Raw genomic sequence first — 19,534 nt, 5'->3', positions numbered from 1 at the left:
TCCAGCCAAGCCTGTTTAGGGTCCATATATGTGAGTGCTGCTGCTGCTGCTGCTAAGTCACTTCAGTCGTGTCCGACTCTGTGCGACCCCATAGACGGCAGCCCACCAGGCTCTCTCATCCCTGGGATTCTCCAGGCAAGAACACTGGAGCGGGTTGCCATTTCCTTCTCCAATGCAGGAAAGTGAAAAGGGAAAGTGAAGTTGCTCAGTTGTGTCCGACTCTTCACGACCCCATGGACTGCAGCCTACCAGGCTCTTCCGTCCATGGGATTTTCCAGGCAAGACTGCTGGAGTGATGAGAGATGTCAGGAAAACGCTATTAATCCCATCCAGGAAATGGCTGGATATAGGATAAATAAAGGGAAGAGGTGTTGTCAGAATTCATTTCTATCTTCTCGTTTCTGTGACTGAGATGGTAGTCATTCCTTTAAAATCCTAATGGCAGGGGTCCCCAACCTCTTAGATCTAATGCCTGATGATCTTAGGTAGAATTGATGTAGTAAGAATAGAAATAAAGTGCACAATAAATGTAATGTGCTCGAATCATTCTGAAACCAGCCCTCTTATCCCCTATCCATGGAAAAATAAGGTGTTCCATGAAACTGTTTCCTGTTGCCCAAAAGGTTGAGGACTGCTGCCTTATGGAGTTCAGGAGGAAGAGATGCTTTGGCAAGGAGATAATAAATTGGCTTTAGACATGTTAGGTGGGAGGCGATGGTGGGATATGAATTAGAAATATCTGCCAGGTATTTGGAGATAATGGGAGTAGGAAGTTGGACAGGGGTCAAGGCCATCTGTAGATACAGGCTTGGAAATCATCCAGAACTAAGCAAAGTTACATGCATCTAGAATGTCTCTGTTAAGAGTCCTTGGTTACAAGCAACAGAAACCAAATCTAACAAAGAAGAGTCCAGTGAGGACTTCTAATCAGAAGAGTCAGGGACCAAGATGGTTCTCGAGATCCAGATGGGAAGAACTCATAAACAATCTTAGCAAGCTAGGATGAGTCAGTTCCAACTACTTTCCCCACTCCTTTCAGAATTCAGGGTCCTGGGAAGGGATCCAGTGAGTTTGGTCATATGTCCATCCCCTGGCTAGAAGAAGTAAAGACACCATATCATCCACTGCCAACAAGGTGATGCATAAAGCAGGAGAGGTAATTCTTCAAAGGCAACCCGATTTGGCAATCAAAGGACAGGGAATAGACGGGGGTGGCCACAAACCAATCAATGGTCCTGCCACTGACAGAATATTTGAAGGAGAGGAGAACAGCTGAGGGCAGACAAGTGTATGGCACCCACATGTGGAAGGAGGAAGATTTGATGAGCCAAAGATAAAGGCTGGCTGAGGAACTGGAGGAGAGAGAAAAGGCAAAGGAATTTCAAAAATGGACAAAACACCGGAGTTCCATGGTGCCAAGAGAACAAGGGTGATGATGAATGATGGAAAACCACTGGGGTTGGCATTGGAAGTTACTGGTAACTTTTGAGAGAGAAGGGTGGTGAGGGAGACACAGTGACGCAGGTATGAAGAGAGGGCAGAGAGAGTATAAAAGAAGAGACGTTCAGTGATTAAAGGAAGAAGAGTTAGGCTCTTGTCTTAATGGGTGAGCATCACAATGACCATCAGCGCCCAGGGCTTTCCATTTCCTTTGGTCAAATATAAGCAGCAAGTCATTCTCAACACAGCACCTAGCGTTGTCTTTTCTCTGAAGCTCTTGGGGAAAAGTATTGATGACAATGGGAAAGTGTGAATTGTTTCAGAAGTTATAGCAAGAGGAAACTGGATTTATTTGAAAGCCAACTTGAAAGGGAAATAAAAAGACAATTGCCTATTATAAGCTAAAAAAAAGAAATCAGACCAAAGCAATAGCCCCAGAAACTAATTGTCTAAGTGAACTGTTGTAACCAATCTCCTTGCCTCTGGTGAAAACCATATTGTGAAACAGCATTTGCATCTGTGAAGTTGTGTAACAAGTCGACTTGTGATGAAATGTATTTTAAATTAGGGGTTAGATAGGAGAGGAGCAACCATTATTATCTTATTATAGAAACATCAGTAGTTCTTCCAGACAAAACACCATCACCCATTGGGAGCTAAGGGTAGTTTTTATTTAAATACAAGGTCATACTGTTTGGGTATTTGAGGGAATGGTGGGGGTGGGGCAGGGGGGTGGATTTTCATCTTCTTCCAAAGCACTCAAAGCTGGACCTCTTCCAAGAGAGGAAACGAGACTAAATAGATCATTTGTTTTATTCTGTTTGGGCATTTTCTTGCGTTTCTCCCAACTGCAGCTTATGGACACAAAGCCAAACTCAGAGACTGGCTCGAGCTGGCCAAACTCCAGGTCACTTGAAAAAAAAAAAATTTTTTTTTTAAGGAATAAACAATCTGAAGCTCTATCAGAGGATTAAGGCAAGCCACACAATTGAAGGACAAAACGAAATCCTGCTATGACTGTGAAGTCGTAGAAAAAGAAGTGGGTAGGAGCATTAAGCGATTTGGATTTTTCAAACAAAAGAGAGGTAGAGACAGGAGGGAAATGCTGATTGAAAATGCACACCAATGAAAAATCCATTTCAGTGAGGGTCAAACACCAGAGGAACTGCTGCTCATGGGCACCAAGTGAGGTAGGAACAACACAGCTTCTTTTGGGCAGCCCCTAATGATGGGTATCAACATAACTGGTCACTTGAATGACATGGAAAGCTTGAGAGATTGCACCTATGTCCTCTTGCGGGCATTGGGGAGACCGGCCAGCAGCCTCCATGCACATTTTGTAGCAAGCATAGTTGATATTCCCAGCATATCGCACTGGCAGAATGGGCCTTTGTCTTGAATCACTTCCCTCTGGGAGGCACTCATTGGCAGTCTCATCCAATGTCCAAGGAGAGAGAAAGGCCCATTAGTGGCTAGGCATAGTTCAGCATATTAGTTAACACTGCATCCTGTCTGATTTCAGAATTGACAAGTCATGTACAGTATTGCTCAAAACGTTCCTTCGACAGTCCTGGGTAGAGCGGGGAAGTGAATGGTCAGAGACAAGTTCCAAAGATTTTGGACTGTCTTTTATAGATGAAGAATCTGAACCCTCACTATGTTCTAACTGGGAAAATAAAACATTTTTCACCTTAAAAAAAAGTTGATTCCATTAAAACAAGAGACACCTTTAAAAGAATATGCATTTCTTTCAAAAATCAGAGTAATTTTACCAAAAATTTGAAATTGAAAGTAATTATCAAAATGTTTGAGACATGAATCAATCTAGCCATGTTAATATCCTGATTGTGATGTTATACAGTAGTTTCATAAAATACTACCCTTGGGGAAAACAGAACAAAGCATACAAGGAACCTTTCTGTTATTTCCTACAACTACAATGTGAACTCACAATTATCTCAATAAAAGTGTTCAGTTTAAAAAACGTGATGGAGTAAGCAGATAAGAATCCACCTGCCAATGCAGGGGACATGGGTTCGATCCCTGGTCCAGGAAGATTCCACATGCCACGGGAGCAACTAAGCCAATGTGCCACAGATACTGAGCCCACGTGCTGCAACTACTGAAGCCCGCGAACCCTCGACCCTGTGCTCTACAAGAGAAGCCACCGCAAAGAGAAGCCGGCTCATCGAACCTAGAAAGTGGCCCCCACTCGCCACAAGTGGAGAAAGCCCATGCACAGCAACAAAGACCCAGCACAACCAAAAATAAATGTTTTCAAAAGTGACAGAGATAGAAATGGATGGGGGGGATCAGGCAGGCTTTCATAAGCTGGCTTCACCTACATCTTGGTTCTCATTTGTTTCTCCTCTAGTCCCCTGGATGACTCCTATCTGGAAGACATTAATCCCAGTTTCTCAAACACATGAATCCCAGTTTCTCCGCCTCTGGGCTTTCTCCTCTATCCTCTTCCACCTCCATCTCATTGTTCCCAGCTCCAGCTCAACCTGCCAGATGAGACCAAGTGATAACCCTGACCCTGAAGCAAGACCTAACCTTGCTAATAGTCACTTGGCACTTGTCCACCCATTAGTCAACAAAGATTTATTGAGCAACTACTTTGATGGAGTACTGGCTTCAGGCACTAAGAACTAGGTGAGTTAGAAACCACATTCAACTGGTTTCTCTTCCCTGCTTTCTGGGAGTATATATTCTAATGAGGAAGGATGGGCGAAAAACTAGCTAAGAAACAGGTAAGAAAAAAATCATGATGAAAGTGATGAAGAATGTAATGGGTTGGAGAAAGGAGGAAGTGGCTTTAGCTCAAGTGACCAGGAAAGGTTTTCTAGAGATGGTGACATTTGAGTTGTGACCCGAGGTAAAAGGAAGTAGTCATTAGGAAGACCGTAGGGAGAAAAAAAAAAAAAAAGCATTTCAGGCAGAGGGAACAACAAGGAAAAAGGATCTGTATCCTGCATATAACTGAATATAAATACTAGACATAAGAGTAAAGCAGTGAAAGGCATTTTCTCTCGGTGGACTGTTTCCTTTTTGTTTTAGGGCCAAACCTCCCATAGATAATTTCCCTATATGAGAGGCTGTGAAAACCCTTCTAAGGGTCCAAGATGCTCTCATCAGTACGTGCAAGCTTAGTTCAAGGACGTGTTTCAGATTTACTTTTTTTTTTTTTTTTTCCTCACAGTTGGGGCCGTGGGCCTGGTGATGAGGATTCCGCACTGTTTAAGGGCGACATAAATTATATGTCATTAAAGTTGGGTACCCACGAACCTAAGTTGACGCAAAGGAGGGCTGAATACGGGAGATCTGGGTAACACAGATGGAAGTGGGACAGTGATTTGTCGCCAGCCTCTGGGGTCTGTGCCTCTCTGCGGCGCACAAGGTCCCATCGGCGGCAGTAACCGGTTGGGAAGGGCCGGATGCCCTGGGCTCTGCGGGTACCTTACGCTGTCACCACTAGCAGGAATTCAGTTTTCTGGATTCCCTCGTCTGCCTATTGCCTAGGGCGACCAGCGGCCGCTTCTCTGTCCCCGAGGCCGGGAGAAGTCGGCTCTGGGGCACACGGCGATCTGTCCGTCCCCAGCAGCGACCTGGCACCGTTCACCCCATCACCCGGAACGGTAGGCACTCTCCCGAGGCTTCCCACCCCGTCTCTCCCGAGGCGGGCTGGGGAATGGAGGGGTGGGGGAACAAGCCCAGACGACTCGCCCGGCGTCCCAGGGACGCACCGCGAGTCCTCGGGTCCCTCCCCACCTCCCACACCCCCTGCCGAGCCCGGCGACCCACGTGCAGCACGGCCCGGGCTGGCGCCGCACCTCGGGGTCGGCGTGCCTCCCGGCGCTGTTCGGGCGCAGCCCCGGGACGGGGACCCGCGGGGAGCGGGGGGCCTCGGCGGGGCGGCGGCGGGAGCGGGGGCGCCGGGGAGTGCGGGCGCGGGGACGCGGCAGCCGCCGGCACACAAAGAAGGCGGCGGGAAGGCGGGGCGGGGCGGGCCGGGGGCGGGGGCGGCAGGAAGGGGCGGGGGCCGCGCGGGCCGCCGATAAAGCCCCCGCCGCTGTGGCCGGCGGCTCGCGCTGTAGGGCTGCCGGGCTGCGCGGCTAGTGTGGGCGCCGCTGCCTCTCTCCTCGCCGCTCTTCCTCCTCAGACTTCCCCCGCCCCGCCAGTACCCGGCTCCGGCTCGGGCCGCGCCGCGCCGCGCCCCGCGGCCGCCACCTGGGGATCCCGAGCGAGGGGCGGTGAGTACAGGGCTGCGCGCCCGCGGCCGATCCCCGGCGCCCGAGGGGTGGGAGGGGAGCGGCCGGGGCTGCCCGCCGCGCCGGGGACGGTCCCGGGGCTCCGCGCGCCGCAGGCTCCGCGCCGCGACCTTGCGCCCGGCCAGGAGGCTGCGGGGCGAGCGGGGACCGAGGGCGCCGGCGTCGGGCGGAGGAACTTTCTCAGTCTCTCCCGACCCGGTTGCCTCGGCCACGGCGGCGTGCGGGCCCGGCCCCGCGGGGAGCCGGGGTGGGACCAGGGCTGGGAGCCGAGGGGCCGCGCGTGCGGTGGCGTCCAGGTGTGCCCGCGACCAGGAGTTCTGGAGCCGCCGTGGCTGCTGCCGGTCTGTCCTAGCGGGCGCCCCTGACCCTGAACTTGGGGTACCCAGGTACTCGCGGGCGTCCCCTACCCCGTACTTTACTGGTGCACCTCCTGTTAGGGAGGACCCCTACGGACTCCTACTTGTTACCACTGCCTGAGCAGGGTGGGGGTAACCGGTGGTTTGGGGGAGAACCTTTAAATTGGTTTCCTGCCTCCGATTTAACCCTGTGAAGCAGATCTTTCCTTTTTTGTTTTTGTTTTTAATCGCCTGTCGCAATGGGACTTGCAATACTAATTAGTGCCTACAGGTAAGGTCAAAGGACTCAGAAATTCTGGGGGAACTGGGTGTTTAATTTGCCTACAAACTGAGTGCGGAGGGAAGGCTTCTATTACATAAGACCGCACTCCACCTTCAGGTGTCATGGAAGATGCTCTCAAAGGTTTTACTGTTTTAATGAACGAAAAATAATCTTCGCCTATGTCTCTCTTGAGAAATCTCGAATGCTGCTGTGGCTTGCTTTGACTACTTCTCAGGGAGCGTTTTTATATTTATATTCTTATATTTAGCATCAACATAAAAAGGTGTTTGAAGATTTGACTTCCTCTTTCAAGCCAGGAAGCAGTTTACTTCTCTGAACTGTTCAGGAGCAATCTACGTGATAATTTTATACTTTGGAGATTTTATATCGAAAGTTGAACACTGATAACTGGGAAAAATGTAAGCGTTGCTAATTTGTATATCTAAAGCACACTTCAGAAATTGAAGATACCTTCAATGCTGTCTGCATATCTAAATTAGTAATTATGTGCTGTTTGCAATATTTCAGTGAAAATTTTCTTCAGGCATGCAAATGAAGGTGTTAGCTGAAATCATGTCAGGTTTCTTTCAACTCTGAGGTTTGATTCTTTCTTGAAATGAGGTTCAAAAATATTGTACAGTGTAGGGCAATTACTGAAGGTCAGCAAGGTGTCATCTTTTTTTTTTTATTCTTTAAAAAATGAATCTATGCAGAAAATTTCATCCCCCGTGAACTTCACTTATTAGCGTAATTTTAAAAGGACAGAAATGAGTCAGTTTCTAAAGGACAGTAATTTTCAGTTCCACACGTCAGTAACTAGATACTAGTCAGAAATTGTTTGAGGTGGCAGAGTTGGAAATGAGGTGGGGACCTAGTCAGGTCCCAGCTACCCGTCTCTGTGGCCATCCTCTGCCAACCAGTCCCTCTCCCACAGCATGGACAGCTTTGACCTGTGGGCTTTCTCTCCTCCCCTAGTCCCACAGTTCATGTGGAAGATGCTCCCATGCCTGCTTCTTTGACCATCTCAACTCCCGGGACCTCCACCCACTCTCGCTACTGGGTCCTGTACATCTGGGTCTTGCCCTCACCCAGAAGCTTGCTCAGCTTCTGAAATCAGCATCTCAGTGTCTCTGCACCACAGGCTCCTGCCTTCCAGGTTGCAGACTGGTCCTCCCATCACAACTCTTCTTGACCATAGGAGATCTCTTCCCTACCCTCCTTCCCCTTTGGCAGGTGACTAATGACCCATTCAAATCCTGAAAGATGATGCTGTGAAAGTGCTGCACTCAGTATGCCTGCAAATTTGGAAAACTCAGCAGCGGCCACAGGACTGGAAAAGATCACTTTTCATTCCAGTTCCAAAGAAGGGCAATGCCAAAGAATGTTCAAACCACCAACCTAGATAGCATATTAAAAAGCAGAGATATTACTTTGCCAACAAAGGTCCATCTAGCCCAGGCTATGGTTTTTCCAGTGGTCATGTATGGATGTGAGAGTTGGACTGTGAAGAAAGCTGAGCACAGAAGAATTGATGCTTTTGAACTGTGGTGTTGGAGAAGACTCTTGAGAGCCCCTTGGACTGCAAGGAGATCCAACCAGTCCATCCTAAAGATCGGTCCTGGGTGTTCATTGGAAGGACTGATGCTGAAGGACTGATGCTGAAACTGACACTCCTCATGCGAAGAGCTGACTCATTGGAAAAGACCCTGATGCTGGGAGGGACTGGGGGGCAGGAGAAGAAGGGGATGACAGAGCATGAGATAGCTGGATGGCATCACTGACTCGATGGACATGAGTTTGAGTGAACTCCAGGAGTTGGTGATGGACAGGGAGGCCTGGTGTGCTGTGATTCATGGGGTTGCAAAGAGTTGGACACGACTGAGCGACTGAACTGAACTGAATGACCCATTCTGTCGGGAAAACAGGAGTCACTGGATTGATGTCTCTCCATGTCCTACCCCATTTCCTTCCCGCAGACTTTTCCACAGTTACCCACATCCACGAAATCTTAAGCAGCTGTTGTGTCCAGGCACTTTGTTAGGCCCTGATGTATGGTAAACAGCAGGTCCCTGCTCTCCTGGAACAGTCTTTCTTGTGGAAGCAAGCAGACACAAAGCAAACATAACTATGCTCTGATAGAGTTGCAATAAGGTAGAATAATAGAAGAAAAATCAGGGGATGGGCTGGGACTTAGAGAAGATCAGAGAGACACATATGACAGTGCCTCATGTTTCCCCATGAACTCTTTTTTTAAAAAAATTAATCTATTTATTTTAATTGGAGGGTAATTACATTTGATGCTTTTTGCAATATAGTGGTGGTTTTTGCCATACATTGACATGAATCAGCCACGGGTGTACATGTTATCAGTATTTTTAAAACACCATAACCTCCTTGTCCTTGCATCCCCAACTCAGCTATAGTGACCACCTGTGTATCCAAGTCTTCTGAAGTGAGTTAACCCTTCCTCAGGCTCCCCTTTCTTCTCAACTCTCTGCAACCTGGCCAGTCTCCCCACAGTAGGAGTTGTTCTTCAGTCGCTCAGTTGTGTCCAGCTCTCTGTGACCCCATGGACTGTGGCACGCCAGGCTTCCCTGTCCTTCACCATCTCCCAGAGTTTGCTCAAACTCATGTCCATTGAGTTAAGGATGCCATCCAACCATCTCATCCTCTGTCACCCCCTTCTCCTGCTCTCAATCTTTCCCAGCATCAGGGTCTTTTCCACTGAGTCAGCTCTTCGTATCAGGTGGCCAAAGTATTGGAACTTAAGCTTCAGCATCAGTCCTTTCAATGAATATTCAGGGTTGATTTCTTTTAGGATTGATTGGTTTGATCTCCTTGATGTGCAAGGGACTCTTAAGAATCTTCTTCACCACCACAGCTCAAACTCATCAATTCTTTGGCACTCAGTCTACTTTATGGTCCAACCATACATAACTACTGGAAAAATCATAGCTTAGACTATATGGACCCTTGTCGGCAAAGTGATGTCTCTGCTTTTCAATATGCTGTCTAGGTTTGTCATAGCTTTTCTTCCAAGGAGCAAATGTCTTTTAATTTCATGGCTGCAGTCACCATCTGCAGTGATTTTTGGAGCCCAACCAAATAAAGTCTGTCACTGTTTCCATTTTTTCCCTGTCTAGACACCACAATTCCTGAAGGATCTGAGGATGTCCTGTAGACCTTTCTGCAGGACTGGGTGTGGATCTTTCTTCTTTTTCTCATGGATACTTTTCTTTTTCCCTAGTTGCCATCTCCTCCTGGTTTGCCTTCTGCCTCCCTGGCAACTCCACTACCTCCTGGGGTTTCCTGGGGCTCAGTTCTCATCCATATTGAGCTCTATGAGGAGTGTTAGAGTTACCATTTTCCTATGGCTTCCACTTTCACCAGTTCAAAGTCCCAGATTGTATCTCCAGCTAGCTCCCTACAGTCTAGTGGGCCGATCCATGCTCTTGAGGTAGAAAACCCACAATAAGTCCAAAAGCAATTTTAGTTTTTAATCATCCACCCCACACCTGTTTCATCCTTAGTGAAAACCTGTCCTGTTTTACGTGATGGCACCACCATTCACCAGGGTGCTAAAGCAGGGACCTCCCAGGGTCAGCAGACTCCTCCAGCAACCACCAGACCCCCTACATCCAGACAGTCACCAAGTCCTGGTCCTAGTGCTGGTGCTGTGAAATCCGTTAAACTTCTGCTGCAGTCACTGTGGTCCTATTCTGCTTTGCAGTCCAGAAGTGGCACAGTGATGGCCAGTGTGCCATTTCTAACTGGCAGACATGTCATTGGCCTGAACGCAAGTCTACAGAAATTGAGTTAATCTTTAGAAAGGTTATCACTTGGATTTACAGCTACTCTTAAAAACCAGGGGCCCTGGAACAGGAGGCCTGCATTGCCATGTAGCAGCACGTGCCTGGCATGGAGCTCCCAGGGCCCGGGTAGGCTGGAGACTGCTTGCTTTCTACTCCCCCTGGACCCCCTGGTCCCTCCTTACAGCAGCTTCCCAGTGCCCATGGTCTTCTGAGCTGGCAGCCACAGGCTGGGGGATGACCACGGGCAGTCCTGAGTGACTGACTGCACCGTCTCCTGCCTGGTCTTTCACACTAGTGTTGTACCCCTTTCAAACCATCGTCCGTGTTGCTGCTGAGTGCCTCCCTCTTGGGGACAAAGCCCTATTCTGAAGGAGTAGCTGTGTTGTGTCACAAGGTAGGTATCTCAGATTGAAGACGTGATCTTTCTGTTCACGTTTAAAGGTGCTGTACCAGAATTTTTCAAAATGCTTTTGAGCCTCTTCAAGGAAAGTTGCTGATACATAATTCTGGTGTTGTCTCACCTGTACTGAGATGCAGTCTCTGCTGTTTATAAACCATTTCCACAGACCTCACCACCCTCCTCCTGCCCCATTATCACGTGAGGAGACAGGGCAGGCTGAATTCCGTGTCCCAAAGCCAAAAGACCTCAGCCCTTGGAACATGGCGGCGCTCATTTCACATGGTGCCCAGAGTCAGGCACTGTGTTCCCAAGATCGCTTAGCTCCCTTTGGGCAGTCCTATCCCAGAAGTCCTCAGCACCCAACCAGTGAACTTTCCATAGTGCCCTTCTCTCCAGCACCTCCCCAGGCCGCTGGCCATTTGTAATGACCTGACAAAGGCCAAGCTTTTCAGTCCCTTCCCACCTCCCTGCTTTGTTGTTGTTCACTCGCTAAGTTGTGTCCAACTCTTTGTGACCCCATGGACTACAGCACACCAGGCTTCCCTGACCTTCACTGTCTCCCAGAGCTTGCTCAAACTCGTGTCCATTGAGTCGGTGATGCCATCCAACCATCTCATCCTCTGTCACCCGCTTCTCCTCCTGCCCTCAATCCTTCCCAGCATCCAGGTATTTTCCAGAGAGTCGACTCTTGGCATCAGGTGGCCAAAGTATTGGAGCTTCAGCTTCAGTATCAGTCCTTGCAATGAATATTCAGAGTTGATGTCCTTTAGGATTGACTGGTTTGATCTCCTTGCTCTCCAAGGGACTCTCAAGAGTCTTCTCTAATACCACAACTTTATTTTCCTGCAAAACTGAACTCCCTGCAGACTTCTCACACCATGATGCTGCCCTTGCCTCCTTACCTTGGCTCCTCCTGGACCTCTGCCTGGAATTCTCTTTCTCCATCTTCTGCATTTGTTGTCTGGCCAACTTCCACTTTTTCAGGACTCATGTCTAGTGTCACCTGTTCCAAAAAGTCTTTCCTGAAGCCCGGTAGTGTCTGCCAGTCCTCCCTGATGCACATGTGGGATGTTTACACACACGTACACTGCCCAATGGATGCCTTTCTGATGGTAGTTACTGTGTCATAGCAAAATGCTCTATCCACCCGATTCCCAAGTGGTGTGAAGTTGTGCCTGAGTTCTGGTTACACTTACACCAGCAATGGTGTATGACCCAAAGGCATTTAACGGATGTTGAACTAAACCATTTTCATATCTTTCACAAGTTTGCTGCACATTTTATGAAACAGTGCTTGTCTTCTGAGCTTAAAGGGGAGCTTTGCCTCTAGACCTCTACCCCTGGTGCTGGTACTTCTGCACTTAATCAATCTATATCCTAACATAAAAAGAATATTTGATCAACCATGTCTTCTAAGACAGAACATTACTGAGAAAAAAGTAGAAGTCTAACACAGAAGGGCTTCTGTGGCTGTGTTCACTTCAGTTATCCCTATTTGAACCCTTTTTGGCTTCGTTCCGTCTTCCTTGAAGTCCACTGGCTATTTCACAATTTGTAGAAGGTAGAATTGTTGTTATTCAGCTTGTGAGTCATTTCTGACTCTTTGCGATCCCATGGACCATAGCCCACCAGGCTCCTCTATCCATGGGTTTCTCCAGGGAAGAATATTAGAGTGAGTTGCCATTTGCTTCTCCAGGGGATCTTCCCAGACCAGGGGTTGAACCCATGTCTTCTGCATTAGCAAGTGGATTTTCTACCACTGAGCCACCAGGGAAGCCCACAAGGTAGAATACCTTCTAGCTTATTTCCACTAACCTTTTCAATGATGGTGATAGCATGTCTTCTTTCTGACCCATTTTTTGTTGTTGTTATGATTTTTTTTTTCCCCCCAGCATTTGCCAGGGCAGTTTTTGGGCTAATGTCTTAAGCTAAAGTTTAGTGGAAGGAGGCCTGGGTTGGGAGAGGGTCTGCACTGTGCCATAAAGGACTTATATAGTTGACCATTTGGATCTTAATTTCCTTACCTATACAATAGGTATGTTGAAATAGTGATCTCAAACATGTCTTATTTAAAAAAAAGAAAAACAGTTTAACTTCTTGGCTTATTTTCCTTTCTGATCCAGCTTTCTCATAAATATCAGGCCTAGATGAAATTTTTTCTTAAATGCAGTTTTATGTTTATCTTCATGAAATTAATTCTTCTCTTTCATTTTTTCTTTTCAACCAAATAAATCATTCATTTTGGCTCTTTAGGGCTCAGGAATAGCATTGAGGCCCAACGGGAAAATGTATTTGGTTTGTATTCCTACTTGGAGGCATTTATAAAAATATGTGATACATTGAGTCCCATATATTGGGATCCTCTTTGTAAACCTCTGTCTCCATTCATAAATGTGTCCGCCTTCTCTTTGCAGAACCATCTTTCCTCATGAGTAGATTGCATGTCTAATCTAAAAATCAATATTGGGTTTAAAAAAATACCCTTAGGTATGGAATGGAGTCAAATGCAATAAACTACATCTTTAGGTTATTTCTTATGTCTAAGTTCACAATTTGTCTAAGAACACTGAAAGACTAGGACAATTTTATTTCTCTTTTGAGAAATGCTACCTTTCACCTAACAGGCCAAGTCAATTTACACGTAAATGATTCTCCCTTTATTCTGCTGTTAGATTTCCAGGTCTGGATGTCAGCCCAGTCCAGAGAAGTTGGCGTTCCTTCTGTGCCTCTTTTTTGTGCATGGGGATGGCCACTGAGCCTCAGCAGTCTTCTATTTGTAATTCCATTCATGCATTTTGACAAACATTTCATCCCCATTTCCTCCCTGAATTCCTTCAAAGGTTGGGGTGGATGCCCTAATTCAAGAAGAGACCAGGAACACCCCATGCTCCTGCCTCAGTCTGACCTCAGACTTTGCCCTTTGCCTCAGAAGATAATTGGAAAATTGAAGCCCACTGTGCCTTTTTATTTTTATCAGTTCATTCTTGGGAGGATGATAATATGAAGACATTTTAATGTAAAACAAATAAATCCTATGAAAAAGCAGAAAGGATTTCTTACAGTGATTGCAAACCTTGGTGAATATACTTTGTTTTGTTTTTGTAATGCCCTCCCCCACCTTACAGCAGTGAGAAGTCCAGTAACCTGGGGAATTTCTATGAGCAAGATAAAAATAGCATCAGTCCTTTGTCCCCACCCTGTGTCCCACCCCCCGCATACCCTCTGCATTTAGTGTCAACTAATACAGCTATAGAAAAAAAATAACTATTTGTTTTTGGCCCCAGTTTTTATGGGCCAAATCTTGAAAGTGAATGTGGGCAGGTGAGAAAGTTTAACGCCGAATACGAACCCCACTGGAAAATGAACAAAGTGACTGAAAATGAAAATAGATTCTTTCTTTTGAAAAAATTGAGTACAAATAATGGCTGTGTTTGCCTTTTCTACTTAAAAAAAAATTTTTTTTTTTTTGTCTTTTTAACCAATGAATCCACTTAGGAGAAAATTATTTTTATTGAGGATTTGGTCACTGATTAGATTATATGCACTTTAATTACTGTCTGATCTTTTGGTTACAAGTGCAGAAGTATAATCAAGTGTAATCAAAATAACTGACTCAAAAACACGGAGAGCCTGGGGAGCTACTAGCTTACATTGCTGACCCCGAGCCAGGGCAAGGGTGCTTTGACCCTGGAGGTGACCGGAACTAGACGTCCTTGAGCCTCTTTTCTCTCCCACCGTGTCTTGTCTCTGAATATGACTGCAGGCACCTTCAAGCTGACCTGCCTACAGTCTGAGGATCCAAGAGGAAAGATGAGCTTCCTGGCTGTCCAGGTCAGAAAAAAATCCCAGGGAGGCACTCTTATTGGCTCAGGTTGGGTCATGTGCCTTTCCCTGGACCAATGGCTGTGGGCAGGGGAATAAGTGACTGTGATTGGCCAGGTTCTGAGTCACGTGTCCAAAGCCTGCAGTCAGAGGAAGAAGGAGTATTGAGAGAGGTGTGCTGGTTAGTATTTGTATGCAGTTGACAGAGGCTCAGCGTCTCTCCTCCAGCCTCATGGCTCCTTGTAGGACTGATACTAACATCATTCCCATTCAGACAGTTGTGCAGAACCGTGTAGAGCAGCCCAGATATCGGTGGTCACTCATACAGCCTGTATGTGTCAATGCCAGAGCCTGAACCCAGGTCTGTAAACATGTGAGCTCTACACTAGGAAGCACCGAAGATTTATGATTCATCAATATTTATAACCTCTCAAAAAGAAACCTATGTCAAACCGCGGGCCTCCTTTCAAGAGACTATCTTCTTTCCTTGCTGTATGATGTCCTTCAATAAGACAACCAAAACAGAAACGGAAAGAGGCTAATACTTTTGTGTTACCTTTGAAGTAATGTTTTCACGCCTTTGGGCCCCTGGGCCCAGTTATTTCTTAGATACTTGTTTTTTTCCCTGGGACTCACACTCTAAAATTAATACTGACCTTTGGATTGAAAAGGTAGAGTGCATATACCCGGAGTCCAAGGGAATAACATATGTTTAAGCTGGATAAAACTGAACTAAAGAACAAAGGTGACATTATTTTTAAAGGATGTCTACTCCACAACTGTGTAGAGACTTAGGTTAAAACATTGAGATTTAACTTGTTTTTATGGTTTTCTTTATATTTAACTTTATTTCGGAGTTTGTCCTATCTTATGGGATATGTTCTCCCCATCCTCCTCCTCCTCCTCCTTTGTATAGTGTAGTAATTAAGAGTATGGAGGATGTAGAGATGAATGGGCTTTCATCTGTATCTACATTATATCGAATACTAGCTGGATGTCAGAAGGCTGTAGCCAATTTGCTAGACTTCTCCAAGCCTCAGTTTCTTCATCTGTGAACTGGGCATGAAGGTGTTTTGTGTGTTTTAGTCACTAAGTTGTGTCCAACTCTTGCGATCCCATGGACTGTGCCCACCAGGCTCCTCTGTCCATGGGATTCTCCAGGCAAGACTACTGGAGTGGATTGACATTTCCTTCTCCAGGGGATCTTCCCCACCCAGGAATCAAACCACAGTCTCCTGCATTGCAGGCAGATGATTTACCAACTGAGCTATGAGGGAAGCCCGGGCATGAAGGTAATCACATCTTAAGTGTTGTGAGGATGCAGTGGAGAGTATGCTTTAGGTGCTGAGCACAGAGTTCTGAGTGGAGTTGACTCGCAGGAGACGAGATGGAAGTGGGGTTCTATTTGTCACAGTAGTCCATGTGAACGTTTCACTCCTCTGGGACCTGCGTTTTCACTGTGCCTTTGACCTCATGAATGAGTGACTTGCTGTCTGTGTTTGCATGCTTAGTTTCCAGACCCCTTTTCTGTAAAACTCTTGTGAGCAGTATTCCCAGTGATCAGCTGGTCATCTGTCTTTTCCACAAGTGTCCAGCTCCTCTAGTATTGGCCACAGACCAAAGGATAGCTGGTGCATGAAATAAACTCCTTTTTAGTCCACCTTTGAGAAAATGTAAGCAGAAGTGTTACCATTAGGTCTTTCTAGGGGTGCATTGCAGGCTAGCCTTGTCAGACTGAGTGCTGTTTGTTTTTTTTTTTCTTATCGTAGTTATGAAGAATGAATAAATTATACAATAGGAAAAGTAATCTTAGGTAAAAGTAATCTTTAATATTTAGGTTTCTGCAGATGCAGAATCCAAAGTCTTCCCCTTTTGTTCTTGTTTGTCCGACTGTGAAAAACTCATTCTATTGTATCCAGTGATGTCCGTATATCCAGAAGTAGCCATTTTAAGCACATGGCGAACATATTTAAAACCCATGGTCATCTAATTATGATTTGATTCCTTCAATATACAAAAGAGTTCTGTGAATGTTGGACTAACCATTGCCAACATTCCTGGATAGGAAATGTATTTTCTACTGCCATTAGTATGATTTAAGAATTTTACTGGCAAATATCCATGTGGGATTTTTTATAGCACCCAATGTATGCCTGAACCTGAATTGTTGCTCGGACAATGAGTTGGGAAATGCCAAGGAGATTCTGGGTGATGACTTAATTATAGAGTGTTCTTTCTAAAAGTGTGAATTTTCTCTTTGAAGTTACTTTAGTGATAGACTCATATCGTGTCTTGCCAAACCTGTGTTCATTTCCTAAAGACACGTTAATTAAAATAGCAACTTAGAAGATTGGCCAGAGATGCTGAACTGTTCATAGTGAACCTCTTCTTGAGCAGCTAGGTCATTAATCATGACCAATGCTAGTCATACTAATGTGGATTGATTCAGCAGTTACTGAAAACAGAGTTGTTTCATGCACGTATATCACTTATTAGTCTAAAATTTCTTTAAGAAGGATAAGTATATTTTATGTATATACATTGGCAAAAATGTGCTTTTCTCATACCCTCTATCATGTGTTCTAGTTATTTGTGTGTCTTCTACGCCCCACTAGGAAATCTTCAGGATTTTGTAGTCTCTTTTATTCCTCTGGTCTCCTTCCACAGTACCTGACACAGAGGAGCCTAGAAGATGGTTGAGACGAGGAATGAAGAAAAAGATCACTGAGTCATCAGGGTGTCAAGTGCTGTGAGACACCTTTTATACCTGATCTTATTGAATCTAAACAGATGGAAATTAAGTAAGGTGGAAATTAGTTGTATTTCACAGGTGAGAACATTGAGATTCAAGTGTGTGAAGCACCCTTCTGAGATTCCTGCCCACGGGATGTTCACTCCAGGTCTGGGTGTCTCAGTAGAGATTTTTGATTCTGAAACAGTGTTTGCAGGGAACAACTAAGGCTAAACAATGGTGGTCGAACCCACAGACCATGACTGGATAGAGGGTGACTTGGGAAGTCAAATGAACCTAGATTTAAGTGTCTTGTTCTACGCTTAGTAGTTTTATGCCTGCAAAATACTCTCACGTCCTCCACCCCACCTTCCCGCCATCAGTCCTGAGCATCATTTCCAAAGCTAAAGAATGGAGATGATAAAGAATGCAGCTTCACTGCAGAGAGAGATTCAACTGTTCCTGTTTTACAGACAGGGAAATAGGAAGTATTACGAATCAGGTCACTTGACCAGCCCTAGGATGTGCTGTGAATGAGAAACTCGGAGGCTCCCTGCGGGTCAAGAAGCTGGGCAAGAAATGGACTGTGTCCAGGTCTCAGTTTCCTCCCCCTTGAATTGAGCGCTGTGATACCCACTTTCCAGGAGCCTGGGAGGCTCAGCCATGCTGATGCTAAAGCCCTTTCCTCAGAGGAGTTTCCCAAATGTCAGTCGCTACAACTCATGTGTGTTCGTTTGCGTGTGTCTGTGTGTGTAGAGTAAGTGTGCACAATGTGAAGCATTGGCTTGTGCCTGACAAGCACAAACGTGCACATGGCCCTCTCGGGTAATGTGGCCCTTTCTTTTTCTTTCAAGTTACTCTCCACAAAATCCATTTTGCCCTCAATTATGGCGAATTGCTATTTACTTGTTTGTATCTGTAATAAAAGTTGGCCATTTAGTCTCTCTTGGGCTATCTATGGCTAAATACATGGAGATGACTTCTCCATGGCAGAGAGATCAGATCTCATAAAAAATATGGCAGTTTTAATGTATGACTTTGGAAAGTGTAAAACGTTACTTGCACGTAACTTTCAGTAAATACTCTAGACTTCAAGACACTGAAGAGTCCCAAATTGCAGCAAGGCCTGCTCTTTTCTGGGTCAGGTATGCCAAACTGGTACCTTGGAGATGCCTTAATGAGTCACTAAAAAGCATTGCAGGCATGCTAAGTCAGTCACTTCAGTTGTATCTGACTCTTTGCAACCCTATGGACTGTGGCCCCCGAGGCTCCTCTGTCCATGGGATTCTCCAGGCAAGAATATTGGAATGGGTTGCATTGCTGTCTTTCAGGGGATCTTCCCAATCCAGGGATCGAACCCACATCTCTTACATCTCCTACATTGACATCCGGGTTCTTTACCACCAGCATCATCTGGGAAGCCCCCAAAGGCACTAAAATGGGAGAATTTTGTCTGTGAAAAAGAGAGTGTCCTAGTTCAAAAACTGTGTGAATGAGAAGTGAAAATTTTTCTGAAATTGTCCCTCGGACAAAGAGAGGTTTGCTCTATATTGGGGTCCTTACAAAATCTTCCATTTTGCAAAGATCTTGATATGTTTATTGGTCAGAGCTTACCAAAAGCACCGGATGGGTGAGACTCATGAGAACACAGACAGAAAGCACGTAAGCCTGAAATCACCTTTATCAATACTTAGTATGAGTGCTTAGAGAGATTGCATGATGAAAAGGCATTTTTTTAAAAAGGCAGAGAAATTGAATACAGGCTTAGTCATTATTCCTGAGGTCATGGTTTCACAGTCACCAAATGTTGAATGTCTTGTGTTAGTTATGGTCATGCTAGTTGGTGTAACAAGTAAACCCAAACATGTGCCATGGCGCAGACGTGATGGCACGTTATTCTCCACTTGCATAGAGCCCCAGATTAATGTGTTGTTTTCCAGCCTGATGGTTCAGTGATGCAGCCTCTTTCCATCATGTGGTTCCACTTCGTTTCACAGGTGGATTCCAAGGGCGTGATGCTGGTCGGCATCAAACTGGTGGAACCAGAAAGGTCACGGCAGGTTGCATGTGGCGGATCTGGATGGGCCAGGCCTGCAGGCAGCATTTCTACTCCCATTTTGTTGACTGTATTTCAGTCTTATGGTCGCTCCCACCTACAGCACAAGCTATCGCCCTGTCTTCTGAAGAAGAGGAAATGGGTTTGCTCAGAAGGTTAACTACTTTGTCAGGTCAAAGTTTATCTAAGCCACAAAGGGTCACTTTAATGTAGCACAGCCAGTAATATGCTGTGGGGATCACAGATATAGTTTTGTCTGTGAGGGCCACTGTTCTGAAGATCTGTGGGGGGGCTTCTTATGGCTTAGGATAGACATTTTCATGAAGTGTCACACACGGATTTGAAAAGTACACTATCACAGGCAGCTCGGAAGGAAAGTAGATA

At 45.9% G+C, this 19,534-nt stretch overlaps 1 protein-coding gene across 2 annotated transcripts in view; it reads left to right on the top strand.

The window, feature by feature from the left end:
• The first annotated feature begins 4,822 nt into the window (after positions 1 to 4,822).
• Positions 4,823 to 19,534, top strand: part of SERPINE2 (serpin family E member 2) — a 68,768-nt gene continuing 54,056 nt past the window's right edge. The window contains exon 1 of one of the 2 annotated variants that reach the window (XM_060411346.1): positions 4,823 to 5,078. The gene's annotated coding sequence lies outside the window, so the exon portion shown is untranslated. Of the gene's footprint in view, positions 5,079 to 5,528; positions 5,694 to 19,534 lie in introns of those variants that run through there. The other variant, XM_027965242.2, reaches the window with a different exon arrangement.

This window comes from Ovis aries, chromosome 2 (genome assembly GCF_016772045.2).
Source record: "Ovis aries strain OAR_USU_Benz2616 breed Rambouillet chromosome 2, ARS-UI_Ramb_v3.0, whole genome shotgun sequence".
NCBI lineage: Eukaryota > Metazoa > Chordata > Mammalia > Artiodactyla > Bovidae > Ovis > Ovis aries.
The sequence above is the reverse complement of the archived record's forward strand: the minus strand, read 5'-3'. Positions and strand labels throughout refer to the sequence as shown.